Below are 18,611 nucleotides of genomic sequence, written 5' to 3'. Positions count from 1 at the left end.
AAGCAATCAATGAACAACTAAGGTGTAGCAACGAAAAACTGATGGTTGATGCTTCTCATCTCTCTCCGTTCCTGCCTGTCCCTATCTGTCCCTCTCTCTGACTCTCTCTCTCTGTAAAATAAATAAATAAATAAATAAATACATTTAAAAAAAGAAAAAAGAAAAAGGAAACGCTAACCCCCATTGCCCAAGAGATGTGCAAAGCAACCACTGCTGTCTGACCACATCCTTGTCCATCACCCTTGTTCTGCAGGAGAAATTGAGGCCCCACAGAGACAACCATTTGAGTCCACACTTGTCCAGTGACCACAGCAGCTGTCATCACCAGAAGGCAGTCCCTGCCTCCTGCTTCCCCAGGCACAACTTCCTAGACGGGGCTGCGGCTCAAGTGGGGAATGGAGCGGTGACTCCCAGCCCCAACCCAGCCCCCACGTTCCAGGGCCCCAGCCAGAGCGCCCGTAGAACAGCTACCCCCTGCAATATTTAAAGCATAGGTATATTGCTTATCTGCAATTCAAATTGAACTGGTCATCTTATATCTGATCTGGCATCCCCACCTCAGAAGCACTGTGCAGCCACAGACCCCAAGGACTCCCCTTCTGCCGCCCCCAGGGCCTCATTGAAATCATCTGAAAAGCAGAAGCAGATCAGAACAGCTGCCTCCCAGTGGGTCTCATTCAAGATTAGACAGGCCAAGCAGTCACTGCTCCCTTATCCGGGGGCTGATGATCTGGGTGGTATTGGGCTCCAATTTTTGCATCGTGCTCGTCTCTCTTTAACACTCACTATTTGGTGAGGGTCAGAGGTGAGAAAAGAGTTTTTCCTCTGTATTAGGAAGAGTTTGCAGGAGACAGGTCAGCAGTGGGTCCAGCTTTGGAGGCAGACAAACATGCATCCTAACAGCGGTGCTTCTGTTGCTCCACTGTGGGACCTCAGCCTAATTCCTTCACCTCCTGAGCTTCGGTTTCCCTGACTGGAAAATGGGAACAAGGACACCCCCTTTCTAGCACTGTTATGGAGATCAAATGTGATAATGCGCACAAAGTGCTCAGCTTGGGGCCTGGCACACAGCAATGCTAGGTAAATGATGCCTATTCCTGTTCTGATTATTCTGGGTCCATGGCTGTCTCCGATAAAGTTCTTCGGGACTGCCTCAGCCCAGGCTGGTTTCTCTTTGCCCCGTCACTGCCTGCTGGAAGAGCTCAGGTTTTCCCCATTTAAATGCAAAATGACTTCCTTACCAAAAAAAAAGCCTAAGGCACATCCTCAGAAGCACTGGACAGTAGTGGCGTCCCTATTCCTGGAGATCACCTGTTCACTCCCTGCCCGGCCCAGAACTGAAAACTGGGTGGGTCAGACAGGGGTGGTTTAAGAAGATAGGCTCCTTGGCTTCCTCAGGCCTGCAAGGACTACCACCAATCAAGGGCCAGGGCAGTCAAGGCCAAGGAATCCCTTGGATGTAAAGCCAGATAGGTTGCCCTCCGCAAAGCAGCCATCAACCCTGCCTCCTGCGGAAGGTGCTGGAACTCTTGACTGGAGCACGCTTTCTTCCCTGGAGTTCTCTGGCGGGACGATGATGTCACAATCAAAGTAGAGGCAGGAGAAGATGGCCAGTGGACCCTCACAGTGGGCCTGCCCAGCACAAAGAGGAGTTGTATCACAGGGCCAAACTCAGCCCTTTAGGTGCCCCTGGCACTTGTCAGCACTCCCAGCCTAGCTGCCAGCCATCATCCCTGCTGAGTCCCGGGGCCCTGCCCTTCCCAGAAGCTATGCTCCAGGTAAGAGATAGAGGTTGGGGAACAGGTATGGAGAAGGTAAGGAGAAAGCACGTCCTTGGGTGCTTTCTTTTGCCTTAGGTTTCTGGAATTGTACATCATTCAGGGAGGCAACAACAGGGGTGTCAGCATTGGAGAGAGAAGCCCTTAGAATTTGGGCAATGCCTATTTGTAGCCACAAGATCTTTTTACAGGACTCAGGACTCTCTGGCCTGACCCACTTAAAGGTATACTCTGGGGCAGGGGTCGGGAAACTTTTTGACTGAGAGAGCCATGAACGCCACATATTTTAAAATGTAATTAATTTCATGAGAGCCATACAACGACCCATGTATGTTATGCATTATCCAATAAAAATTTGGTGTTGTCCCGGAGGACAGCTGTGATTGGCTCCAGCCACCCCATGAACATGAGCGGTAGGAAATAAATGGATTGTAATAATATATGAGAATGTTTTATATTTTTAATGTTATTATTTTTTTATTAAAGATTTGTCTGCGAGCCAGATGCAACCATCAAAAGAACCGCATCTGGCTCGTGAGCCATAGGTTCCCGACCCCTGCTCTGGGGACTGCTAAAGCAGACCCTAATGAAGACTCAGGTCACATAAAGTTTCCCAATTGGTCCGTTCTTTCACTGAGAAAAGCCTAGAGAAGAATGACCTTGTCTAATGGAAAGAAACTGCTCTGACCCCCCAGTTCTGAGGTCAGAGACCCACCATCATTACCTGGAGTAACCACCTCCTGTCCTTGCCCAAACCTGGCAGTGATGGGCCTGGACCTTCAAGAGTTAGCCAGGAGTACCCAGTTAGGCCTGGGAGCTGAAGTCATCAAGGAGAGGTGTGTCTTTGGCTCTTACGTGAGGCAGTTCTTCTTTCCTCAGAGGTGGGGGTGTCTCTCCATTGAAAAGTCACATGATGTTCCTGGGAGGAGCCCCTCTGCCCAGCCTCTACTTCACCAAGCCCAAACTTGTCACAGAATAGCCTTTGTGAAGTCACAAAATCGGCTGCCTCCCCACATGACCAGGGACCAAGATAACTAGGGACTAGTGGGGATTCCTTGGAGACTTCAGAAGTGGCCTTTGGATTCTAGGAAGGAGGGTGGGGTCTGGAGGGGCTCAAGTTGTAGGGGGTGAGGGGGTGTCTTGGAGACCTGAGAATGACAACAGTTTCTCAGTTCTTGGTCGTTGTTAGGAGGTGAGACAGCTCGGGCCTGGGGCTGTGGTCTCTAGCATGGGCCTGTCCCTCAAGACCCCAGGGATGGGGGTGGGGGCTCCCCACCACAGCTGGGTATATAGAAAGGGTCTGATCACTGCTGTTCTGGGCAGTCCGTGGCAGAGAGGTGAAGACCTCTAACCAGGGACCAGATCTTCCCCTTGGTACAGTCCATCCATGATCACCCACTGTTGAGTATCCTACCTGCTTCCTGGGCAAGCACTGGGCTGCCACATTCCACTGCACTGACAAGTAGCCCCGCTGGCCTGCTCAGTGGAGGAGGAATGTCAGGAGAAAGGGGGACTGCTCGGCACTGACTTTCTCCAGTGTGTACACAGACACTCTGGCCGGCAGAGGAGCCAGGCCAGGGGAAAAAACAGTTGAGAGGAAGAAGTTTCACTACATAAAATGCAGAAAGTCAACCACTGTGGTGGGACGTTGCAGTTTGTATGGGGTGGGGAGCCAGCCACTTGATGGAAACCTTGTTTTAAAAACAAATAAAGTTGTTTTTAGTCATATTAAGGGTCCCTAGGCTCTGGCTCTGTGCCTGGCCCTGTATCCTGTGTCCCTCAGGCTGAGGAGGATGCATCACATGGTCGAGATGATGGGTCATACCCTCAAGGGCCCAGAGTCTATGGACCGAGTGACCGTGCTGAGGGGCCTCCCTTAAAGAGAAGGCTAATGCCCCAGGCAGTGAGTGGTGGGGCAGCCTGGAGCCCAGGAGCCCCGCTTCCCAGGCCAGGGTCCTGCATTTCTCTCAGATACAAACGGACCAGAATCTTGAGGGCTTTTGACAGTTGAGCCAGCGCAGCTGCACATTGCCTCTCAGGGTTTGCAGATCCTGGTCTTGAGGTCGTTTATTCAAACCAGGCCTCCACTAAGGGCCTCCCAATGTGCGCTCTGTGGCCAGCACTGTGCTGTGAGGACAACCCTAGCACGACGGGTAAGAGACTGGAGGGAGACCCTGGCTAGGTTTCCTACTCCATAACTTATAAGTTTACTATCAGTAGATGTATGGTTTCAAATTTTGTTAGTATCATTTTACTGTGGAATCCTTTTTTTCTCTAGTGAAATCTTATACACTGATTCATTAAGTAGCTATGTAAAAGGAGCCATGTTGGGAGTTGCAGGACATGATGTGGCCAAGTCCTGACCAATTCTGAGGAACCTCTAAGGTTCAAAGGAACTCAGTTCGAACACCATGTGCCCCATGCTTCCAGCCCCCCTCCCTTTTTTTTTTACAGAGACAGAGAGAGGGATAGATAGGGACAGTCAAGAACGGAGAGAGATGAGAAGCATCAATCATTAGTTTTTCATTGCAACACCTTAGTTGTTCATTGATTGCTTTCTCATATGTGCCTTGACCGTGGGCCTTCAGCAGACCCAGTAACCCCTTGCTCAAGCCAGCGACCTTGGGTCCAAGCTGGTGAACTTTACTCAAACCAGATGAGCCCGCGCTCAAGCTGGCAACCTCGGGGTCTCGAACCTGGGTCCTCCACATCCCAGTCCGACGCTCTATCCACTGCACCACTGCCTGGTCATGCCTGATGTGCTGTGAATCTGTGGCTTCGAAACCCAGGCTTCAGGCTTGACCTGTGGTGGCGCAGTGGATAAAGCGTTGACCTGGAACGCTGAGGTTGCCGGTTCGAAACCCTGGGCTTGCCTGGTCAAGGCACATATGGGAGTTGATGCTTCCTGCTCCTCCCCCCTTCTCTAAAATGAATAAATAAAACCTTTTAAAAATAACAAATAAAAAAACAAAACCCAGGCTTCATGCAGGATGACACGAGGCCAAGGGAAGTGTTTAGTGGTCACTTCAGAGCCCTGTCCCCAACATCTTCCCTCACTACCACTTCCAGTTTCTGATTCCATGTCAGCTTACATATGACCGCCAGTGCGCCCCCCGTGGGTACTCCGCTCCCAAGTCTGCTTCTCTCGTGTGGGTTCTGAGATCAGTGTCCAGGGCTCTGTGGCCCGAAGCCCACATAGGGGTCCTAAGTCAGGAGAACACCAGACACCTATCTGTACCTGAGTTCAGTGGACAGGAAACAGGAGACTGACTGTCTTTCTCTATGTAACAGTCAGCTTTGAGATCCTTGTAACCTCTAGAATTGTCCTGGCCCCTATTTGAATGCAGGATGTATTTGATTTCATTGGGCTTCCAGCCTCACCTAGAAGCCAGAGGATGCCCAGGGCAGCCTGGATGGAGAACAAACCCTCCCTCCCCACTGCTTTTTTCTTACGATGCAGAGCAGAGAGACGTGGGAAAGGTGGGCTCCCATTACCACAAGGCAGGCAGGTCTGGATTCCAGGGGCTTCCCCCCCGCCAAAAAAAAAATCCATGAGAAGAAGCATTATGGCCTTGGCTACTCTGAGGACAACAGATTCAGGAGAGCAGGGTACTGGTGCCATGGACCTTGCTACAGGGAAAGGTGGCCACTACAGGTTTTCACCCTGAAGTGGGGCCTACAGGCTTGAAATCCTGGGGCCAAGTTAGCTGAGCCCCACTGCTACTGGAAGCCATGGGACATCCTAGCTCCACACCCACCTGCCACTCACACACCAGAGCACCTACTGCAGGCAAAGCAGGACAGAAGGCCCAGGATCCAGCCCCAGGGAAGGAGAGCATGCACTCTAGCTTAAAATCTTGGCCCTGCTCCTCTCTGGCTGTGTGACCCTGGCAACCCTCTGGGTCTCAGTTCCTCATCTGGAAGATGGGGCCATACTGCCTACTTCAAGGGAGTACTGGCTTCCAGAAAGATCTCCAGAGATGGGGCTGCCAGTAGCTTCCCAGACACCATCTGTCAGTTTGGGAAGGTCCCTAGTGATCACCTGTCTAACCCTCTGGTTTTTTGCACGAAGACCTCAAAGTCCAGAGGGGAGAAGTTTTCTCAGGCCACGCAGCCAGCCAGATCCAGAATCTCCTTCCACCCCGGCAAATTCGCATCCCCATGGCCTTCTGTGCTGGTCTTCAGCTCTCCTCACCCAGCAAAACTCTGATAATGATCACTGAGGCTTCTAAAGAAGCAAGTGGGGAGGTTAAAATACCCTTGGAATATGTCGAGATGCTTGGTTGACCTTGAGGCAGAGGGTGTGTTAAACCAGTTGGGCTATTTGGCCCCAAAGGGCTATTTGTCTCCTGTTTCTTTTAAGTTTCCTGATCCAGAGAAGGTTTGTTGCTCAGTGCTCACAGTGTTGACCCCGAAATTAATGAGTGCATAAGAAAGGTGCCACTCTGCCCCTGGGGCCAGGGCCTGGGGTTAGGAAGGGTGGTGAGACCAGGGAAGAGGCATGGTTGGTGTTCCATATAAGCCTTTTTTCTATTGTGACTTTGAAGCCACTAAGCATGAACTACTTTTTTTTTTTTTTTTTTTGTATTTTTCTGAAGTTGGAAACAGGGAGGCAGTCAGACAGAATCCCGCATGGGCCTGACCGGGATCCACCCAGCATGCCCACCAGGGGCGATGCTCTGCCCATTTGGGGCGTTGCTCTGCTGCAACCAGAGGCATTCTAGCACCTGAAGCAGAGGCCATGGAGCCATCCTCAGCTCCCGGGCCAACTTTGCTCCAATGGAGCCTCGGCTGCGGGAGGGGAAGAGAGAGACAGAGAGGAAGGAGAGGGGGAGGGGGTGGAGAAGCAGATGGGCGCCTCTCCTGAGTGCCCTGGCTGGGAATCAAACCCGGGACTCCCGCACGCCAGGCTGACGCTCTACCACTGAGCAAACCAGCCAGGGGCAGCATGAACTACTTTGATAAAAGTAAAATTGTGGCCCTGGCCAATTGGCTCATCAGATAGAGTGCTGGCCCAGCATGCGGACATCCCTGGTCAGGGCACACATGAGAAACAACCATCCACTTCTCTTTCCCTCCCTCTCCACCTTCTCTCTCTCCTCCCTTCTCGCAGCCAGTGGCTTAATTGGTTCAAGCGTTGGATGGAGTCCAGGATGCTGAGGCTAGCTTGGTTGATTCGAGCTTTGACCTCAGGCACTGAGGATAGCTCCGTTGATTTGAGCATTGGCCCCAGATGGGGGTTGCTGGGTGGATCCCAGTCAGGGTGCATGTGGGAGTCTATCTCCTCTCCTCTCACTTAAAACACACGTGCGCGAGCACACACACACACACACACACACACACACACACAGAAACACTTTGGCTCTGAAGTGATCTAGGAGTGGTCACTGACAGAGTTTTCAGGAGCTACAGTGAGAGGCCAGAAACGACACATTCCAGGCTAACCAGCTAAATGCTGAAGTCTAGCCAGGACTACCTCTTTATTTTCTTTCCCATATTCATGTCTTACCCCATGCTGTTCTGTTCTGCTTTGCGAGGGCTTCTCATCCTTAAAAGCCTTTCTTTAGTAAATCTTCTTCTATTGCATAAGGTAAAGTCCCCTTGCTTGAGAGAACAGGGAACCTGCAGTGGTTTTGAGTGTGCTGCTTTCTAACCCATGAGCCCTGCCATGTCTAAGTGGTCACCAAACGGGCAGGGCCCATTTTTTACTTCCAGAGGATAATCTAAATGGAAATCCACACTTGTATGTGTGTGACACAGTGACAAAGTTTCATTCGAGTGCAAGTGACTGATAAAAGTGAGCCTTTCTGAAAAGTCTCTCTAGACAAGGGAGAAAAGGTATCAAGCTCAAGTTTCCTGAGTCTCAGAAGCCAAGAGACTAAGTGAGAACGGAACATTTGAGAACACATAAAAGCTATGAGCCTTTCTGGAGCACATTCTGCATATCTAATTTCCCATTAATAGTTTGAGAACACACATTTGTATTTTTATAACCTAATTTGCTCCAAAAATAACTTATAGGTGTGTCTGATATCCAAAGGCGAGAAGGCCCAGAAGAAAAGGGAGGTGGGCAGAGGAAGGGTTTTCTTTCTCACACTGATTTTATGAGGAAAGCAAAACCTTAAAAAAAAAAATCCGACTTCAGAACTTTTTCTTCATCTTGCCCATGTTCACAGGAGGAGAAAGAGGAGGAGAGGGGGAGGCGGAGGAGGAGAAGAAGAAGAAGAAGAACCTGGGGTTGTAGTGGAGACAGCGGACACATAAGCTCTTCTGCTAACCTGAGCCCATGTGGCAATAATTACCAATTTGAGAAAGGAGAAATCTGCACCCTTAACCTCCCCTTGAGTGTCAGTGATCAAGAAAGTTTTTTTTGATCCCGGCTTCTTTTGCAGGGACTTCTGAAGACAGCTTCAGTGGCCAGGAAACGGAACAGGAGCGGGGAAAGCCGAGTCGGGTGTTGCACATCAGTTTCAGAGGTCCACGAGGGCTGCGCGAACCTCTGTAGGAGGCGATGCTAATAGTAGCAATCAGTAATCAATAGTGCCATCGGCAATGACCGTGCCCCAACGTTGAGCCGCCTATCTCCGCGCCAGGCACTTTCATCGTCACATCCAATCCTAACAAGCCCTCCAGATTATCTCCAAGTCAGGAGTGAGGAGGAACCGAGGCTCAATTGAAGCGTTACATGGCCAGCGTGCCTCTCTGGTGGCCGGCGGGGGGCAATCCCCTTCCGTTGGACCCAGCCCTGGAACGATTCTCAAGTGGATCCCGGCCTGGGATTTCTGCCCCGCATTCCCTTTTAAAACGGTTGTTCGTAGGTAGCATAGAGGGCGCTTTCCCGGGCGGAATCGCGGTCCACCCGGCGCGGGGAAAGACCTGCCTTTGTCAGCTCTCAGCGGAACTTTCCTGTCCGCGGCGTGTGTTCCCGTCCGGAGGGCTGAGCGCACGGGCCGGGAGGGGAACGCTTTCTGGTGCGGACCGCGATCGGAGGCTGCGAGCGCCGCCGCCAGAGAAGACCGAAGCTCAGTCGGAGCCAGTCCGCGGCGCCCGGGCCTGGCTGGCTCCTTCCCGCCTCTGCCGCCACCCCCGCCCCCGCCGCCGCAGACACCGCTGAAGCGGGCACAGCGGAACGCGAGGCCCCTCGGCCCTGCCCGGCTCGGCGCGGTCCGGAGCCGCGGCGCGGGAGGTGAGTGCCGGTGCCGGCCCCCGGCTCCCTGCTCGGGCCGCCGGACCCGCAACAATGGGGGCCCAGTGGGGACACGGCCCGGGCCCCTGGCGCTCAGTGGCCTGGGACAGCAAGTCGGTCCCGGCGGCCCGGGCCTTAGGGCGCTGGATCCGACCAGGGAAAACTCCAGTGGCCGGAGGCTCGGAGGGGGATCTTAGCTTCGACCCCGCGGCCTCGGTGACTTGATCTTAAGGATTTTTGTAGCGGATCAAGGGAGTCGGAGGGGCACGGAAACTTAACCCTAGTGGCGTTCGCTCTCAGCGCTTGATACAGGCGCCCTGGAGGCTGACCATTGGCGGGGTGGAGGTGGGGGCTTGCGTTCGGAATTCTAGGGGCGGCGGTGTACCCGGTCCCTAAGGCGCCCCGCGATGCGTCTTTCTCCCCCTACCTCCTCTCCGCCGAGAACTGTAAACTTGGCAGGCCCGGATCTGGCTGGGGAGAAGAGGCAGTGAGAATTGAGCTTCTCTGAGCTAACCGGTGATTAGTTCCTGGAAAGGCCGGAGCTCAGCTGGGCACAGGGGAGTTGAGCAAAGAGCTGGATTCTCCTGGGCCCCGATGCATCCTGTCGTTGAATGGTTCTCAGGCAGGGAACCTGTCACCGGAGCGTTAGAGTGAGTAGTTAGGGTGAGGCTGGAGTGTAGGGAAGGGTGGATAGGCAGCTGAGGTTGATTGGACCATGGTGGTGGCAGCCTGGGAGATGAACTTCGCAGAGTGGGCTTCCTGATGGAGAATGACCTCGTAACTGCGGGAGAGTGGGTGACTCAGATCTGTTAGAGTTCCATTGCTCGCTAGTGGATGTGGGCAGACTGTATTGGTTGATGGGGCTCGGAGGTGCGTTTGGGGGCTTAAATGAGTTTGTTCCTGGGGAAAAGATGGCGTGGACCATTCCTTACTCCCAAGTCAGAATGGTAGCTATCATTGACAATATTTCAAGTAAGAATTTCTTTGTGGTATGTGGATTCAAAGCTTTCCTCTGTTCATTTTTTCTTCCTTTGTTTTTGAATTGTGACTCATACTTTCTTTTCAGCACTGTGGCTATTGTTTGTAATGAAAAACAAACTTAAACACCACAATATACGTAAATTCTAGGGGTTTTCAGTCCAATTTTTATAACTCTAAATTAATTTAAGGGCCTGTTTTCACTTATTTCAGTGCCATTGTTGAATGTGTGCACCTCTAGAGAGGGATGTGAAAACTTGTAACAGTTTGTGTTGTTACAAAAGTTCTTTATGGGTCCAATATATGTTGGCAGAAGGGGACTTGACTGGGTAATGAACATACATGCAATATACAGATGATTTATTATAGAACTGTACACTTGAAACCTATATAATCTTTTTTTTAAGGTTTTATTTATTCATTTTAGAGAGGGGAGAGAAAAAGAAGTGGGGGAGAAGCAGGAAGCATCAACTTCCACATGTGCCCTGACTGGGCAAGCTCAAGGTTTCGAACCAGTGACCTCAGCGTTCCACGTTTATGCTTTATCCACTGCGCCAGCACAGGCCAGGCCAAAACCTATATAATCTTATTACTAATATATTTCATTAAAAATTTAAAAATTCATTATCCCTAAATTCTTGAAACTTTACTTTTCCTGCTGCTATGAAGTCATTACATTGAATCCATTAAATATTAGGCCCTGGCCAGTTGGCTCAGTGGTAGAGCCTCGGCCTGGCGTGCGGGAGTCCCGGGTTCCATTCCCGGCCAGGGTACACAGGAGAAGCGCCCATCTGCTTCTCCACCCCTCCCCCTCTCCTTCCTCTCTGTCTCTCTCTCCCCCTCCCGCAGCCAAGGCTCCATTGGAGCAAAGATGGCCCGGGCGCTGAGGATGGCTCTATGGCCTCTGCCTCAGGCGCTAGAATGGCCCTGGTTGCAACAGAGCAAAGCCCCAGATGGGCAGAGCATCGCCCCCTGGTGGGCATGCCCGGTGGATCCCGGTCGGGCGCATGCAGGACCTCCCCGTTTCCAACTTCAGGAAAAAAAAAATTAATAATGACTGTCAGCTCTCACAGGACATTAACTTCATTAGAAGTGTTGCCTGTCCTCAATGAGTTTAGTCTGTAAAGTGTTTCTCCTCTGTGTCATTGAGTGCAAACTTCAATTCTGAGGCCTGAAACTGTGCACCAGAGATCTGTATGTAGTCCAGTATTCTGGCAAAAGTTGGTGTGTTGTCTCTGGGCGAGATTTTAAATCCTGTGTGGAAAAAAACAGGATCGGAATTCTTGCACTGTACGAGTTTATTTAGAGTATTGGTGGTACTGCCTGGTTCGAATCTAGTATACATTTCCAGGTGAAATGTGAGGTAATTTTGACTATTTGTAGTTGTTTGATAGGTCTGGGGATTTTTTTTTCCCTCTTAATCTTTAAAAACTTATGTATTTTCCTTAAGTTATATTCTTTCTTTCTGTCTCAATTTTTCTATCTTAAGTATTTATCTGTTGAATTATGCAAGGCGCTGGGTTGGGCAACTCCACAATGGTGATATTTTTGACGTTTTAATAGTAGTAGTCTTAGTTCAGAAGTGGCTGTAGGTCTGTGACGGAAGAAGTGATTTGGGTATATCAAGCCATTGAGTAAGGTTTTTATAAAGTATCAATTTTGATTCGTGACAATTGAGTATCTTCATATATGTCTGTAGAAAAAATAAGGTATAATGGGTTCACATTGGTATGGGATTGTTTTTGCATTAGTATTTTATTTAAATACACCTGTTAACTTGAAGTACTCCTGTAGATAAACCACAAGGTAAACATTCTGTTTCTGTGTGTATCTGGATGAGCGGTGATTTACAGATATCGTATATATGCTCAGGTTCCCTTTCCTTCCCACTGTGGTTTTGGGAGCACGAAGGCGTTGCTTACCCCCTCTGTCTGGCTCACTGTATGTAGGCTGGGAGTGGCTGCTGATTGCTTGGAGTGCTGTCCTTTAGAACAGGAAGAATAAGATTGAGGTAAGACACAGTTTGTTTGAAATTGCCTCTTAATTTTTACTTTATAAAATATAATGTAAATCATATTTGAATTTTTTTACTCTTGTTAATTTCCATTCTGATCTAGTAAAATGAATTTTTGTCCTCTGCTTTCTTCTCTATCTTTCTGTGTATATATTTGGTCAAAAATAAATGAAGAAACTTAAAGTTAAGGCAATTAGATAATAAATACATTCTTTGAAATATCTCTAAAAAAATAAAAACTGGTTTATTTATTGCTTTGAAGGCAAAGTGATTGCTGAAAGAAGTGATTTTCACTACCTCTTAGTCAAATGGATGAAATTCAGAAACTCTTAGAAAGAAGGCTTTTTTTTTTTTTTCATTAAAAAAAAACTTTTGTGCCTGACCAGGCGGTGGTGCAGTGGATAGAGCGTTGGACTGGGATGTGGAAGGACCCAGGTTCGAGACCCCGAGGTCGCCAGCTTGAGTGCGGGCTCATCTGGCTTGAGCAAAAAGCTCACCAGCTTGGACCCAGGGTTGCTGGCTCCAGTGAGGGGTTGCTCGGTCTGCTGAAGGCCCGCGGTCAAGGCACATATGAGAAAGCAGTCAGTGAACAACTAAGAAGTCGCAATACGCAACGAAAAACTAATGATTGATGCTGCTCATCTGTCTCCATTCCTGTCTGTCTGTCCCTGTCTATCCCTCTGACTCTCTCTCTGTCTCTGTAAAAACAAAACAAAACAAAAAACAAAAAAAAAACTTTTGTAAGCCTTTATTCATTTTTAGGGAGGGGAGAGAGAGAAGGGGGGAGGAGCAGAAAGCATCAACTCCCACATGTGCCTTGACCAGGCAAGCCCAGGGTTTTGAACCGGTGACCTCAGCGTTTCTAGGTTGATGCTTTATCCACTGTGCCACCACAGGTTAGATGAGTTTTTTATTTCATTAAAACACTTCTGAGGTCCCTAGTACAATGGGAAGAGCATGCTTTTTTTTTTTTTTTTACAGAGAGTGAATCAGATGGGGACAGACAGACAGGAACGGAGAGAGATGAGAAGCATCAATCATTAGTTTTTCATTGTGCATTGCAACACCTTAGTTATTCATTGATTGCTTTCTCATATGTGCCTTGACCGTGGGGCTACAGCAGACTGAGTAGCCCCTTGTTGGAGCCAGCGACCTTGGGATCAAGCTGGTGGGCTTTTGCTCAAACCAGATGAGCCTGTGCTCAAGCTGGCGACCTTGGGGTCTCGAACCTGGGTCCTCTGCATCCCAGTCAGACACTCTATCCACTGCACCACCGCCTGGTCAGGCAAGAGCATGATTTTTGAAGTTATTCACCTCCCACCCTTGCTTGCTTTTGACCTGGGTAAGCTGTTCATCTCTGAGCCTGCTTTTTATCTTATTCATTTTTTGTTCCATCTGTAAAATGGGGCTAAGATAATCTTCTCTGCAGGTTGCAGTGAGGACTAGAGATGAGGCCTAGGGCTTAATGGTGGTCAGGGCTTGCTGTTAATGGGAGTTATTGTAGTTAATGGTAGTGATGGAGGTCCTATTCACAGTAGTATCAGTGGTAGGAATGTAGCTGAGTGCTGTGCATGAAGGGCTCAGTTTCCTTGTCTGGAGAGGATGGCAGTTTGCTGTTTTCACCCATTGGTACCCTGGATGGGTGAGAGAATTGTCAAGGTACTATGCTGGGCAGGAGCCCACACTCGAAAGTCCAAGGTTATTCCTAGCACTGGTAAGTTTTTTTCCAGAAACTTTCTATGGAGAAGCCAGGAGTAACCATTTGGCATGTCCGTGTTTGGGGAACAGTGGGCATTCCTATTGACAGTGCTAGAGTGTGCCAAGCAGCACTGTGTTCTGTGTGGCCCCTATTCTGAATGTTTCTCTAGCTTCTATTTCCATCAGAGACTAGGTTCTTTTGCCTGGCATGCTCCAGGTGCTAGAAATTCTCCAGATGTTGTCTTTCTCTAATTTCAGATATTTTGATAGAATCTAACTCTCTGTTCAGAAATGTTGTTGTTGTTGTTTTTTTCCCCGGGGACAGAGAGAGTCAGAAAGAGGGATAGACTGAGATAGACAGACAGGAACAGAGAGAGATGAGAAGCATAAATCATCGATTTTTTGTTGCGACACCTTAGTTGTTAATTGATTGCTTTCTCATATGTGCCTTGACCGCGGGCCTTCAGCAGATCGAGTAACCCCTTGCTCAAGCCAGAGACCTTGGGCTCAAGCTGGTGAGCTTTTGCTCAAACCAGATGAACCTGCGCTCAAGCTGGCGACCTCGGGGTCTCAAACCTGGGTCTTCTGCATCCCAGACCGACGCTCTATCTACTGCACCACCGCCTGGTCAGGCCAGAAATGTTTTTGATGAACAGAAGGTTCATAAGTTTTGTTATAGATGTGTTCAGTTTTATTTTTTCTCTGTGAGAGGGGAAAAAAGGCAAGAGGAAAATAAGTATGAGCCAGACAGAAGTGATTTAAAATAACTGGCTATAAATTTCTCCTAGTCCTCCTTAGTCAGTCCCCTTGTCCGTGCTAGATGGTCTTTAACTCCAGTTAAAAGTAAGATTATTGCTCTGGTCCCAAAATCCCATGACTATCTAGATCCTGGTGTGTGTCTATGTCAGCATCTCACAAGGACCTTTGTGACCCAGGCTTTTCAGTAGCTTCCTGTCTCGTCCCTCCTCTGCCCCAGTTCCTCTGGCACTGAAGGCTCCATCATGAACTCCTGGAGGGTCCCAGCACGCTCAGGCTCTTCTTCCTGCCAGTATTCTCTCCATTATAGTGCTTGTCTGACTCTCGGGCTTGAATTGACCAGGAATTGAGGCCCTACCAGCTGTTGAAAGCCTTCCTTGCCCTGGCCAGATGGCTCAGTTGGTAGCGCAGCACCTGGAGGTGCAGAAGCTGCCGGTTTGATCCCCAGTCAGGACACATACAGGAACAAATGGATGTTTCCATCCCTCTCTCCCTTCCTCCCTCTCTAAAATCAATAAATAAATTTTTTTTAAATTTTTTATTTTATTTTATTTATTCATTTTTTTAGAGAGGAGAGAGAGAGACAGAGAGAGCAAGAAGAGAGAGACAGAGAGAGAGAAGGGGGGAGGAGCTGGAAGCATCAACTCCCATATGTGCCTTGACCAGGCAAGCCCAGGGTTTCGAGCCGGTGATCTCAGCATTTCCAGGTCGACGCTTTATCCACTGCACCACCACAGGTCAGGCCCAATAAATAAATTTTTAAAAAATTAAAAAAGAAAAAGCCTTCCTTGGTTCTCTCCTGATGAAACTGAATGGCCTTCCTTTGTATGGCCTCTGCGGTCTGTGCCTGCTTTGTCGTAATCACACTACTTTTTTTCACTTTTGCTAATATTGTGTTTTCCACGCCTAGGTTGTGACCTACTTGAGGGCAGGAAGATGTCTAATTTATTTTTATATCCCAGTATCTAACCATTTCTGACACAAAGTCAGTACTCAATAAATGTTTGTTGAGTGAAGAAATGAATGACCTCTGCATATGAAACGACAGGAAGTCATTCCTGTGGAGCTGGCAGTATAATGAGAGTTCTGCTTTCACGATCGTAGTATTTCCAAAGACCACGTTTCTGTGCCTTTGAATCTCTAGGTTACTAAAAGCAATACTTAATTTTTGCTGTAAAGATGTGTTGCTTATTCTATACGTTCATGGATTTTTCCCCCCAAGATGTAAGAGAAAGTTAATTTAGAAAGTAATGGAGGTAGAAGAAATGGGCTCTGCAGGCAAGTTACCCAGGCACATTCATGGTTTTGAGGCTGGGGGCTGTTACTTGCTCCCCTTGGGTCTTGCAAAAGTTTCCCTTGGGAGAGACTGTAACAGTTCTCCACTGGTATTTTCTAAGTCTTCCTTTGCCCATTTACTAAACTGAGCACTTTGTCCTAATGTGTGAAGAAGAGTGACTAAGTCAGTTTGGGCCACTAGTTCTCCAGAAAACTACTGGCCAGTCTGGGAGTGGGTAAGGGATTCAACACCTGGATGTGACTTTTGTTGGCTGATGGGCCTTTTGGAGACTTAGTTGAGTTCAATGTTGCCATATTCAGGATACTTTAAGATTATTTGCCCAAACTTTATTTCGGAATTTGAACTTGGTATTGGTTCTTTGCTCAGCCCAATGCTGTGCTAACGCTGGAACTGCTATATCCTTTGTTAGGAGACAGTGTGTTCTGATTTATTAGCCTAGAAGTTATGGAATTATGCCAATTCTTTTAGTCACCCTCTTGGTCTTATTAGTGGTAAAAAAACTTGAGAGAGGATACTTTCTAAATTACTTTGATTTAATTTTCATGGTTGATCAGACCACATAGGAATTCCATTTAAGGCTGGCTGTGAGGAACTGCATAGTGTCATGATTCTGTCATGCAGGTAACCAACTTAACAGTCTGCAGAAAAGAAAAGCTGGAAGAGTAACCGTAGTTCAAGATAAACATTGATACGAGATAAAAAGGAAAACTGAGACAAAGCATAAGGCACTTCTCATGTCGCAAGCAATTGTTAACTGAATTCTTTTGTAAGCAGTGTTGAGATATCGAGAAGGAAATTGTTATAATATAGATTAGAAGCAATAAAAACATGGACAGTTTCAGCACAGGCGCATTGGGAGATATTAACACCCACTTAAGGTTTTGTAGCATTATTGATGAAAGTTATATATAAACAGAAATGAAAAATGTTCACTTTACTCTGATAAGTATTCCTTGTATATATATGATAGTCTAGTTTATGAAACACTTTCATGTACATTTACTTTACTTCACCCTCCCAACCACCCTGGAAGGCAGATAGCCCCATTTTACAGGTGAGGAGGCACAAAGAGGTACTGGGGCTCACTTCTAAGTGCACAACACCAGTAAGAAGAAAAGCTAGGACTTAATGCCAGGCTTTCTGGTTCTAAGTTTAGGACCCTTTTTTATGTCCTCATAGATATTGTTGGGGCTTCAGTTTGGGCTGACAGTCACCCCTTATGTGTGGTTTCTGGCCGGTAGAGACACACAAAGAAGGTAGTGCACACAGGGAGTAGAGCTTCTGCTCTGTTCAGAGCACCCAGTAACCGGAAGAGCTTGGTGGGGAAGGAACCCAGAGGGGCCCGGTCTTCCTCACAGACCACGTAGTGGTCAAGGGAAAACTCCAGAACTAGGTGGAGGTGTTTTTGCACTTGAGGCCCAGTGATACAAGTAGGGTTGTTGTGAGTTTATCTCATCTGCTCCCATGTAAAGTGCTTAGCAAAGTGCTTTACCTGAATGGGGCTCAAACATATTTTTGGTCTTTACTTTGTATCCAGCCTCCCCCCCAGCCAGCCAGCCAGCGAGCCCCCCGAACTAGCCCCCCCAGCCAGCATCCCCAGCCAGCCAGCCCCCCAGCTGAGGTGGGAGGTGGGAAAGAATGCTTTAGGTGTGATCCGGCTTGAGCTCAGGCCTTTCCTCTGGTGGTGCCTTCTGGTCACACCGTTTGCCCTGCCCCATCTTTCCCCCTGCCTCTTCCCCACTCTTTCACCCGCCTCCCACCTTAGCCGGTGCCGGTGTGCCGTGGTCCACAGTTTCATTGCCGATTCCTTAGGTCTGCGCACCCTTCGCCTCCGTGATTTTGTGCTCCGCTTTGCTCTGCTAGTTGCCATCCCCAAGGTATCTCCCCTGGCTGCTCTGCTGCCCCTAGGACGCCCAGTGTTCTGTTCTGGGGAGTCAGAACAGTGGGCTGTCTTGGTTGCCAGCAGTTGGCACTGTCTCGCTTGGTTTGAGCCCTCTCTGCCCCTCAGGGTCCCATTTTCTGCAGCAGCTGCTGCCTGTTTCCCAAGGTTCTTTTTTCCCTTAGGCCCTAGTGCTGTCCTCCAGTCCCTTATTCTTGACCTTTGACCTCACTTGAGGGTTTGTGCTCCCTAGTTTTTCTCTTTTCCTTTCAATCATGACACTTTTATCACTGGAGTCTCTTGCTTTTAGAAAATCCTGTCCTGTGGCGGCGCAGTGGATATGTCAACCTGGAACGCCAAGGTCACCTGTTTGAAACCCTGGGCTTGCCTGGTCAAGGCACCTATGGGAGTTGATGCTTCCTGCTCCTCACCCTTCTCTCTCTCTTTTATCTCAAATGAAAAAATAAAAACATAAAAAATTTAAAAAAGAAAATCCTTGAATTTTGATTTTTTCCTGATTATACTGTTAACATATGAGCACAATAAAATTGAGGCATTTTTAAGTCAAGAAAAGAAACTCATAATCCTATGTCTCAGTGTTAACTATCATTAAGAATTTGATCTTGCCTGACCTGTGGTGGCACAGTGGATAAAGCATCGACCTGGAAATGCTGAGGTCGCCGGTTCGAAACCCCAGGCTTGCCTGGTCAAGGCACATATGGGAGTTGATGCTTCCAGCTCCTCCCCCTTTCTCTCTCTCCCTCTCTCTCTCCTCTCTAAAAATTAATAAATAAAATTAAAAAAAAAAAAAAGAATTTGATCTTTTTTGGGGTTTTTTTTTTTTTGTATTTTTCTTAAGCCGGGAGGCAGAGAGACAGATTACCTCATGTGCCCCACTGGGATCCACCTGGCAAGCCCACTAGGGGGCGATGCTCTGCCCATCTGGGCCATTGCTCCGTTGCAACTGGAGCCATTTTATCGGCTGAAGTGAGCATGGTGCCATCCTGAACCTCAGGGCCAAGTTG

The 18,611-nt window shown here is 48.5% G+C and overlaps 1 protein-coding gene across 2 annotated transcripts in view; it reads left to right on the top strand.

Annotated features, from left to right (window-relative positions):
• The first annotated feature begins 8,763 nt into the window (after nucleotides 1–8,763).
• The window catches only part of RAD54L2 (RAD54 like 2), a 95,297-nt gene continuing 85,449 nt past the window's right edge, over nucleotides 8,764–18,611 (top strand). Inside the window, exon 1 of one of the 2 annotated variants that reach the window (XM_066351058.1) lies at nucleotides 8,764–8,964. The gene's annotated coding sequence lies outside the window, so the exon portion shown is untranslated. Of the gene's footprint in view, nucleotides 8,965–11,836; nucleotides 11,954–18,611 lie in introns of those variants that run through there. The other variant, XM_066351059.1, reaches the window with a different exon arrangement.

Source organism: Saccopteryx leptura, chromosome 10 (assembly GCF_036850995.1).
Source record: "Saccopteryx leptura isolate mSacLep1 chromosome 10, mSacLep1_pri_phased_curated, whole genome shotgun sequence".
NCBI lineage: Eukaryota > Metazoa > Chordata > Mammalia > Chiroptera > Emballonuridae > Saccopteryx > Saccopteryx leptura.
The sequence above is the reverse complement of the archived record's forward strand: the minus strand, read 5'-3'. Positions and strand labels throughout refer to the sequence as shown.